This window comes from Callorhinus ursinus, unplaced genomic scaffold (genome assembly GCF_003265705.2).
Source record: "Callorhinus ursinus isolate GAN/ISIS: 27379988/994484 unplaced genomic scaffold, GSC_fseal_2.0 scaffold3, whole genome shotgun sequence".
NCBI lineage: Eukaryota > Metazoa > Chordata > Mammalia > Carnivora > Otariidae > Callorhinus > Callorhinus ursinus.
Window position 1 is genome coordinate 88,305,520 of NW_027397065.1, and position 10,956 is coordinate 88,316,475.

Sequence of the window (10,956 nt, forward strand, 5' to 3'; positions counted from 1 at the left end):
ACTGAATCTACTCGTCCACAAATAAATACACACCAGAGAATGCCTAAATGATAAACCCCAACTTATCGGTATACACAGGATGGAATATATCAGATCTGGGACAGATATGTATGGCTCACCCCCACAATAGGATGGCTGAGTCAGAAAACAATTCTATGCTGGGAACAGAAAAACCATACTTATGATACATGGGCAACAGCACAGGGCAATTAAGATGCCTTTCATCAGAAACAGGTTCACAAATCATTGTCCTTTAGGCCACCAATTAGTTTGCTACTGATTAGACAGGGAGGCCCAGAACTAGGCAGCTGGCTCCTAATGGGACCCAATGGCTACACGGCTCTAACCTATGGCCATGGCTTCCCCCAGGCTGGCTAGGTCACCGTACTCTGGGTTTTGCCTGGATGCACCAACGCACTATGAAAACCATTAGTAACGCAGCCAAATTCCAAAACAACCATGGACACATCCCATGTTTCATTGGTATGACCACCTAGCATCCACCTTTGTTCCCTCTTTAGGACTGGGGGATGTCGCTTGGCACACGGAAGCTCTTAATAAGTACACGGTCAAAACCCTAAATGACTCCCAAAATAGCATTGCCCTGTTAGATACTGAAGTAACACAGATGCATAAAGCCGTTCTACAAAATAGAATGGCATTCGATGTTTTGACAGTGGCACAAGGAGGTGCATGCGCCATTATTAAAATGGAACGTTGTGTATATATTCCAGATTATCACAAAAATGTAACAGGGTTGCTAAAAGATATGAATACTCAAATTGGCGCTTCAAAGGATCCCTCCCAATCCTTTCATAATTAAACTCCTGGACCGGAGGGGGATTTTGGTCATCAAAGGACTCTTATTGGGGCTTCTTTTGCATAATAATTGTAATCATGTTTTGCTGTTTTTTCCAACATCTCCCCACCTGGTGCCTAGCCTCCTTCATTGCCATAACTTCAAGCAGATGGATGATCCTTTCTACTCAAGGAGATTCATATATGTTGTCTACCTTGGATTCAGCTGCCTCTTTCTTTCAAAATTCCTACACATAAATTCCCAACTGACCAACGCTGACCCATAAGAAAGGATGTCTCTACCCTCCTCATTCAGCAAGAAGAGGTTAGAGAAGATGAAACCTTCCACCCTCAGCAACCCTAAAGGTTTAAGGGTCAGAATTGTTCAGGGGGAAATGAGAAGAACAAAGGCAAGAGAAATGTAACCAAAAAAAAAAAAAAAAAAGAAGAAGAAGAAAGAAAGAAAAAATCATGTTACATGTGGGCCACTGATGCACATCCGAGACATACGGATGTGGCATTGCTAAAGGGTCTCGCGGCTAAAGCTTTACGAGATAATGAAGGGTAACCTGTCTTGACAAGACAGGTCCTACAAGCCTCACTTTCAACAGACACAAATTCCTCAGAGACTTTGCCGTCCCCGACGCCCACTAACTACAAAGTACAGAATCAGCTGCTCGCCTCAGCCCTGGCGCAGCTCCTCCTACCCACGCTCCAGCCCCTGTGCTAGAATAAAGGCACTTTTTTGCGCCAAAGCCGTCTCAAGCATTCTTTCTTGACTGTTTGCTCACCAGCCCCACATCCATAAGTGCCTGTGAGCCCCGCCTGTGGCGCACTGTTCTGGGGGCCAAGCTCACAGCAGTCACCCCTGCTCTTCCTGCCCTTGAGCCCCTGACTTTCATTAACGTATAAATTAGACTTCTAAGCACACATTTGGTTCTGTGCTCACTTTCCCCTCCAAGAACTCCACTGAATAGGGGCCACTGCGAAGAAGGCCCTCAATAAATCACTGTTGCATATTAATGAGTCATTAATTGTCCAGCAAAAGCAGAAAGGCTCACACCATAAACGGACATTCAGATGTCCCTGTGGGTTTGTCAGTTCTCTGGTTCCTGAATTTGTCCGGATTGATTTTTCAAAGACACTCGGCTCATTTAGGTGGCCTCCAACCCGCTTTACTCCTATAATGGATCGTCAACCTTTTTGGAAACTTTCAAGGCCATTGTTGCTTGTTTGGTTTCTGGTCACTTTCTCCCACCTTGCTCTGGTTTAAGCTGCCTTATACACTGCATATAAATGAGCTTAAGTTGTTTTGAAGAGATTTGTATGAAATTCCCGGGGATAACTTCTGATAAGCCCAATTTAGACGTACAGGAATTGGAGAGGAGTATGCGGTGGGAATATGGAATTTGTGACACTCAGCTCGGACCATTTATATAATTCATGTCATAGAGAAAGTTTTAAATCTCTCTCAAGACATTGCCCTTTCATTTTGATCCTAACAAACAGGCTCAGGCTGTTTGGGTTTCGATCTTTACAAAATTGCTACAGGATTTTCAAGACCGCTCAGGGTCACCTTTTCCAAGAATCCTTCCCTGACCTTCTCAAGATGTAGAAACGTCCCTCCTACCTCCCCCCAACCTCGAGCTCCCGTGACAGCCCCACAGTGAACCTATCCCCTCCACAGTCAGCCTGGCAGCCTCCCCGCTCTGACTGAGTCGTGGCTTCCTGGTCCTGCAGGGCCAGTGGGCCCTCGATGACTATGAAGGTTGGAACAAATCCCCTGTGAAAGGCAGGGCAACACAGGCAGGGGTTTTGAGGGCAAGAGCCTGCCATCCTGGCTCCCCTGGGATCTGATCCCAAGCACATGGCAGCAGGTGAGAACCCAGGAAAGCCTGCGTGCTTGACGGCAGCCTGGGGCCTCTGGGGTGAACACAGCAGAGCAGGCCTGCGCCTTCTGCACTTTTCTCTGCTTGAGGAACGGGGCCTGCCTTCCCGGGCAGCCTCCACAGCCCGAGCCCTTAACCTGCCCCAGAGTGTTATCAGCTCTTCTAGTGGATCCCTCTTGAGTAAAACTTAGTAATTTTTTTTTTCTTTTGCATGTATGGTGATATTTTCAAGGGTGGAATTCTCTGAAAAGAGTGGTCCACTTGCCTGTAAAGGGCACAGGGATGGTTGGCTTTATGGGTTAACCTGGCTAAGCCATGGTGCCCAGTGGTTTGGGCAAACACTAATGCCGGTGTTCTGTGAAAATATTTTGTATATATCATGAACGTTTATCTTCAATGGACTAAGTCAAAGAGAGAACGCTTGATAATGTGGGTGGGCCTCATCTAATCAGATGAAGGCCTTAAGAGCAAACACTAAAGTTTCCCAGAGAATAAGGAATTCTGCCTCAAGGTGGCAGGATCAACTCCTGCCTGAGTCTCCAGCCTGCCTTCCAGCTGATTGTATCAGGGGGTCTGCCCTACGGATTGTCGACTTGCCAGCCTCACAATCATGTGTGCTAATTACTTAAAATATATCTTTAATATCTATCTATTGATCCACCCATCCATCTATCCATCCCATTGGTCCTATTTCTCTGGAAAACTCTGAGTGACAAGGTACATATTTAAAATGTGATGCTGGTATCAAAACAAGTGCACCTGTATAAGGACAAGTGCTGTTGTGTTACCGAAGGCAAGTTGATCCGAGCTCCTGTTTACTGAAGAAGGCAGAAGGAATGCAGGACGCAGACCCTGAGCTGGGCCAAGAGCAAGCCTTGCCTGGGGGCCCCATCTTGGGGGCTTAAACACAGTCTCATTTAATCAGAGCAACACCTCTGCAAGGGACACTCAACTGCTCTCACCTTGCAGGTAAAGAAACCGAGGCTCGGAGCAGTAAGGGGCAGGAGAAGTCACATAGCCGGTGAGGGGTGGTTGGGAGTCAGTCCAGAGCTCTAGCTCTTTCTGCAGCACGACACAGGCCTCCTCCAGGGGTTCTAACAGGGCCTGGAGCACAGATGCTCTAACTAGTGGCCGCCCTTCCCCAGGAGAGGGGTCTGTGGCCCACTGCATGGCCTGCAGCAGCACCCAAGGCCAGACCCAGGACGGGGAGTGGCCTGTGGCCCTTTGATGCGTGGCTCCACACACGCCAGAGGGAGGAAGAGTGAACACACATGAGGACATGCACACAAGTGCACACACAACTCCAGGGCCAAGCACACCCACTTCCACTGGTTGGTCCTCTCCTTCTACTATTTTAAAACAAATCAGCTATCATATCTCATCAGGTTAAAAATGTGCCCCCACCACTTATCACCTTGATTGGAAATTCCAGTTTCTAGATCCAACACAGTAAATTCAACAAGGGATATAAATATTTAAAAGAAATTCAAAAGCAATTTCTTTTGGAAAGCACAGAATTACTTATTCCTTGGGAACAATTACTGTTCAATTTACTGTGAGTATCCTGCATACTAATTTACCTTATAATAAAATATATCTTCCGTGTCTTTTAAAGTCCTTTTAGAAATGAAAAGTAAATTGGAGTTTTCCTTTTAAGTGCAGGTATGAAATAATTCATAGCAAATAAATGCCTCAGGCATATTATTAAATCCCAAAGGGGTTTTTAATATTCTCTGAGCAGTTATGGAGGGTCTGTGATGGCCAGTGAGTCATCTTATTCATCATTAATTTCATAGTCTGTCTACCATAGATTGGGGGTCAAAAACTTTGGCCCTTGTCAGTTCTAGCCCTCTTTCTTTATAAATAAAGTTTTATTGGGACACGTCCGGGTCTATTTGGTCCATACTGTTTGTGGCTGCTTTTGTGCTATCACATCAGAGTTGAGTCATCGTGACTGAGACCCTATGGCCCACAAAGCTGAAAATATTTACTATCTTGCTAGAAAAAGCTTGCCAAACCCTGCCTGTGGGTGGTCAGACAGAGTTTTCCTCTTTTCCCTCCATTTCATCTTCTTTCATCATAATTACTCCAAACCTCTCTTTATATTTAATTTTCAGGGAAAGCGCTCACCATTATCATGAATTACTCATCCTAAGATAGTCTTAATATTATGCATGATAGTTTAATATTTAATTATCACATCTAAAATGCAGTGTTCTCAGTTATATAAATATTGCTGAGGTTTGAAGAATAAGAAGAGAAGAAAGTTTATTTAAGGCTCAGTTCTGGCGGGTTTCTAGGTTTGAAATACAGAGGCACACTGTTCAAGACTGAGCTCATGCCGACTTCTAAGCATAGTGCATACACCGGATAGCATATAAAACACGGGACAAACAGGAGGGCAAAAACCTAGAACCCTGCTTCTTTCTGGTGACTTCTCGATTGTGCTTAAACAAGAAATGTTGTAGTTAAAATGTACTGGCTATTTGGTCAGTGATATTCTTACATTCACTGAAAAGACAATGTATTTGCAGGAATCTGCATTTTACTCCTGGGGGACTTAAAACTGTTTTTTGCTCTGAATAGAAACATGCATTGCAAGAACCTTTGTACTTTTTCTGAATTACTCCTCCTAAGGGGGGGGGGAGGTTGTTTTTCACTGCTTTCTATCCATTAAAGACATTGATTTCTTCTTTTCAAAAAGTGGAAACAAAATAACAAAAAAACTTCATTACTTACTTTTATGCTTAAAAGGTTTGTCTTTAGTGACCATTGACAAATGAAATGCCATCTGACCTTCAAAATCAAATCCTTACTTTCACAGATCCTGCGCTGAGCGGTAGGAACCCACCCGGAGGGCTGGTGAAGGTAGCCGCAGAGCTGCCCACCCAGGGTGGGCAGCATGGTGGCCCTGCTCCGAGCCAACTGGAAACCACCTCCAGTTGGCTCTTCCGTGTTGTGCAAGACCATCCATAAAGCATACATGAGGGCTTTTCTCCCCCAGTCAACGAGACATGAAGAACTCTCCGCAAGGAAAAACACCTGCTGTCCTGGCTCCCCAGCACCTGTCACCCATCTCCAGTCAGCCAGCATTTTTCCCCTGGGACGTTCTACACACCACATGGAGCCCCTGGGATTGTCACAAGATGGAAGCTTCCGAGATTTGTGATCCCTGACTTCAGTGACACCTTGTGCCCTCCCAGCCCTGTCTGCAAACACCGCTGGAGTAATGGGTGTGCTGGAGCTGGCATGGAGGGAAGATGTCTGTCGCTCCACTCTTGCTACCTGTCTGTGCTGCCTTCCTGATCTCTCCCCATCTCATACACAAGGAATTTTCACATATGTGGACATACACATACAGAGTCGATCCTCCTTACTCAGGGACTCCATATTCCCGATTCACCTGCTTGCTGAAATTTATATCCCCCCCCCCCCCCCCCAAACCACCACTTGCAACACTGCCATGGTCAATCACCGGCACGTGTAGAGTGAGGGAAAAAATGTCACCCAATGTGCTCATTTCCAGCTGAGAGAGAACAAAGCCAGACTCTGCCTTCTTGTTTCAACAGCCCCTACTGCAAACAAGTGTCCCTTATGCAAGTCTACATAGTACCATGTTTTCCTCACTTGGGGGCCTCTTGTTGATTTCCCGGCTTCAAGTGGCTCAAACAGTGCCCATGCGCTGTCTAGTGATCCTGAGGGCAAGAAGGCTGTGTTGTCCCCTGCAGAGAAGGTGCGGGTTCAGGCATACGCTGTAGTGCTATTGACAGTGACTCCAATGTTAATTGATCAATTATATACATTAAATAAGGTGTCTTCAATAATTCATTAATTAACAATAAAACAGAATTATGTATTGATTGGTTGATGAAAATGTTATGACAAGAGACTCAGAGGAAACTAACCCTGCATCTTCTTTAGGAGCCACGGTTCAGGATTCGCTAATTTGGTGTGTGGTGCAGCTTTGCAGACATAACGTGAATAGCGAGTTCGGGCTGCATCTGACGTCATAGAAATCCGCCATGTATCGTGTCCCTGATATAGTCGGGCGTGGCGGCCCTGCTCCGGTGATAATGAAGGACATTGCACAGCATCCTCTGCTCACCTGAATTCCCAACCTCAATCTTTGGAGCCCAAAATGAAGAGACTTACACATTTCTCCTTTCATCTCTGATTTTTTGTTTGTCCCGACTTGTTGGGAAGTGCAGGAACATGGCAGGTCTCTAACACTTGTTTTGTTCAATTTTGTTTTTATAATTTACAAGTGTCCCAAGGCTGAAGTTAAGCCCAAGGACATGCATTGTTTGGGCTGTGCAGTGTTTATGAAACTTCTAAATTGGTTACATTTGGAAATCCAAAGATTTCACATAAAATGCTGAGAGGACCGTGCATGTACCTCTCCCTCCCACCTCCTTGTTACCAGTCTTCCAGTCCAGGACCTTGTAAGTCTCTGAGCAACCGCACAAATCAGTAGCTGCCACCCGTCACTGAGTGTAGCTCTGTCCTGGTCAATCTCAGTCCTGACAGAGTGGAAGAGCTAATGAACTGCTTGGCCCTCTGGCTTTTGGGGAGTTCTCCCTCCAGTATGGTCTTCCTGGAACTTTCCTGTTGGGGTTGATATGCTGCAGTAAACCCCCTCCAGTTGGCTCTTCCGTGTTGTGCAAGACCATCCGTAAAGCACACATGAGGGCTTTTCTCCCCCAGTCAACGAGACATGAAGAACTCCCCACAAGGAAAAAGAGGCAACATAGCCGGCACATGTGTCAGGCTCTGAAGCACGTGCTTGTGCAACTCGCTTATACCTTCTGTACCTGCTGGAGGCCAGTGATACGGCGCAACCCCCACCTGATGATGAATGCAGATACATTCACCCCAACTTGCTGCTGGGTCAGGTAGCACCATGTCCATAATGGAAAGTTTGGGTTCTAGGCATTAGAATACTGAATCTTGAGTGTCTCTCAACTGAAAATAGCCTCTTTTTTTTGGCTGGAGATAACCTCTTTTCCCTACTTGTTTCACTTTTCTCCACCTCCAGGCATACCCAGGTTTCAGCTCCAAGGATGAATCTTGGCTGGACAGAAAAAGATGGATGAAACAACAGCTCAGTCTCTGAGACTGAGTATCAAGTCACCCTGGACATCCATTTGAGTCAGGACCCAGCCACGTTCATGGGCATCTGGTATCCGAGTCCGAGCCATTGACAGAATAATGTCTGTGTGGATGGCTGGGGGTTCCATTTGCCTCCTCCACCTGCCTTACTTACCTTACCAGCTGTCCCATCCCCCCACCTCTTTCCAGAGGCCCTTTTGACAGAACTCCTGAATTCCTGCTTAGCTGTTCAATCTGATGCCATGTCCTGAAATGTATTTTTTAATTCTTTTACTTTGTCATAGGTTTAGATAATCATAGAAAAGTTGCAAAATGGTAAATAGTTCCCATATGCCCTTCATACAATTGTCAAACCAGGAAATCAACGCTAAACTATAGATCGTGTGAAATTGTACCAGTTTTTCTTCGAACGTCCTTTTACTGTCCAGGATCCCACATCATTTTTAATTTGTTGTGTCCTTCGTCTCCTCCAGCCTATGACAGATCCTCAGTCTTGTCTTTCATGACCTCCAACCCAGGCCCCCTCCGGTGAACGCACTTCAGCCTCTGTCCTCACTGTAGCTGAATACCCTGTTTCCTTCCCCTTATCTACCATGTGAACTCCTGATCTGTACTCCAGAAAATATCATTTAGGTACGTAATGCTAAGCCTCAGTGCCTCAACATAATAGCAGTTCACTCTCACTTACTCAAGTCCTGTGTGGATGTCCCAGGTTGGGTGACTCTCCTGAGAGGCTCTCCTCCATGTGGTAGGGACATTTTAGGACACTGCCGTCCCCACCTCGTGGCCTCTAAGATCAGCACAGAAAGGAAGAAAGAGGAGAAGTATGTGTGGAAGCTTTCATTGTTTCTTTAAATAGCACAAGCCAACACAGGCTTGCATCACTGCTGCCCATGTTACATTGGTCAGAGTGAATCCAGATGCAGGAGAAAGGGAAATGCCGTTTACTGTATCCCAGGAGGGAAATGAGGCAGGGTATTCAAGTTAGACCATTGTCTCCGCCACTGACCAGCCTTCTGGTCATCAACAGCTTTCTTTTTCTTCCCACATGCTACAGCTTGCTCACACTCTTCCCGAGAGAGAACGCGCACACCCGTTCAGTTACAGTAGCCAACTCAGGGCCCAGGATCTCTGAATGGATCTGGCCTCTCCGTGAAGAACAGGGACAGCCCTTTTGGTCTGGTCTCCTGTGACCTGAGGGATACTTGATTTGCCACTGGTTTCCCTGATTTCCAATCAATAGTGGTGGATCATGGCCAGGGAACTGCATGGACCCTTCCCTCTTGGAGAAAGGAAGTAGGCAAGTCTCACACCCATCACTAGCCCATAGATGTACTTTAGTCCTGCAGGACGGATGTGGTGATTTTCTCTGCTCTGGATGCTGAGACCCCACCGTGACAGACCTCACCTTCTGGGGGCTCCTCCTTGCTCCTTATTATGCAAGGCCACATAAGAATGGGCTTCGGGGAGTGCATTCTCCTGTTGGCAACACAGCTTTGGGAGCTCACTTCCTGCTTAGCAAAGATGGGGACTCAAAGTTTGTTTTTAAGTCCCAAACAACTGAAGGATTTTTTGGGTCCAGACTCATGGTATTCTTGGCAGTACAGTCGTCTCAAAAACGTACTGACTTCTGATCTATTTGTACCAGTAACTATACCCCTTTCTTGGATGTCATTCTGGAACCTACTTCATTTCCCTGCCTCCTCACTGCTGTCAATCTGTCTCTCAACTTAACAGCAGCTGTCCGAGGCCACTGGAATGAGTGGGAGGTCCGTGCGCTTACTCACACGTTGGCCCTGAGTCACTCTATGGACCTTAGAAAGTTCACCAGCACTTAACCAGTTCAAATTATTTTTTATTCCCATACTTACTGGTTGGGGACTAGAAGCAGGTTACCTTTTGCAACCCTACAAGGCCCTGAATTTCTGGACCCTATTACCTTTCATTTTCTGCTTACCAAATAGCCATTTACTTCCTGAGCTCATCTCTTTCTTGTATTGCCTTTCCAAACAGATCCACTTCCAATTAAAACACCTTTCTAATATTCCATTTTCCAAGGACTCCTATGAGCCGGCAGGGATGGGGTCTGCCTTCTAAGATCCCACAGACAGCCATCTTGCCATGTTTTGTCAATACAAAGCATCGATGTTCTGCCACCAGCAAGCCATGTGTCTTCCTCGCCTCCTGCCCAACTGCTAAGAAAATGGCCACATAGTTTTGTTACAGTAGCAACTTCCTGCAAGATACCACTTTCCAAAGCATTCAATAAATCATGCTAGTTGTTGCAAACAACCCCCAATTCCAGTGGCTCCACAAAATAAATTCATTTCCCACCTTCCCCATATCCACTGAGGATTTTCCAGGTAGGGCACCCTCCTTCTGACAATGACTCAGTGATCCAGAGCCTTCCATCTTGGGATGCTGCTGTTTCGAGTATGGGGCTCCAACTTGCCACAGGAGAAGAGAGGAAGGGATCAGGTGTCCAACATATTTTATGGGCCAGCCTGGATGTGTCATACATCACATCTGCCTGCATTCTGTCAGTCGGAATTAGTTTTATGACCTCAGGTACAAAGGGATGGTTAATGTCATCCACCTGGGTGTCCAGGAAGATAATTAAATGGTTGAAAATAATTAGAATTATTTCTGGCACAAAGACTGGTCTGAAATGTCACCTGATATTTCTGCAGAATCAGGCATTTCTCCTCCACTGACACTGTGTCTTGTACCTAATTTGCACCTGCCACTTTGATTAAAAATTATTTTATTGTCTGTAGCCCTGCCAGGTAAGGAGTGCCTTGAGGTTAAGAACTGTCCCATAGTGCTCTTTTGGCAGCACACGTACTAAAACAGGAATGATACAGAGAAGATGAGCAAGGCCCCATGCAAGGATGACATGCAAATTCATGAAGCGGTCCATGTTAAAAAAGAAAGAAAGAAAGAAAGAAAGAAAGAAAGAAAGAAAGAAAGGAAGGAAGGAAGGAAGGAAGGAAGGAAGGAAGGAAGGAAGGAGGAAGGAAGGAAGGAAGGAAGGAAGGAAGGAAGGAAGGAAGGAAGGAAAGAAAGAAAGAAAGAAAGAAAGAAAGAAAGAAAGAAAGAAAGAAGGAAGGAAGGAAAGAAAGAAAGAAAGAAAGAAAGAAAGAAAGAAGGAAAGAAAGAA

The 10,956-nt window shown here is 45.8% G+C and overlaps 1 non-coding gene across 1 annotated transcript; it reads left to right on the forward strand.

Annotated features, from left to right (window-relative positions):
• The first annotated feature begins 10,617 nt into the window (after window positions 1-10,617).
• On the forward strand, window positions 10,618-10,722 carry LOC112820478 (U6 spliceosomal RNA). Its single transcript, XR_003207150.1, has one exon. It is a non-coding gene; the product is annotated as a U6 spliceosomal RNA (small nuclear RNA).
• Window positions 10,723-10,956: the final 234 nt, after the last annotated feature.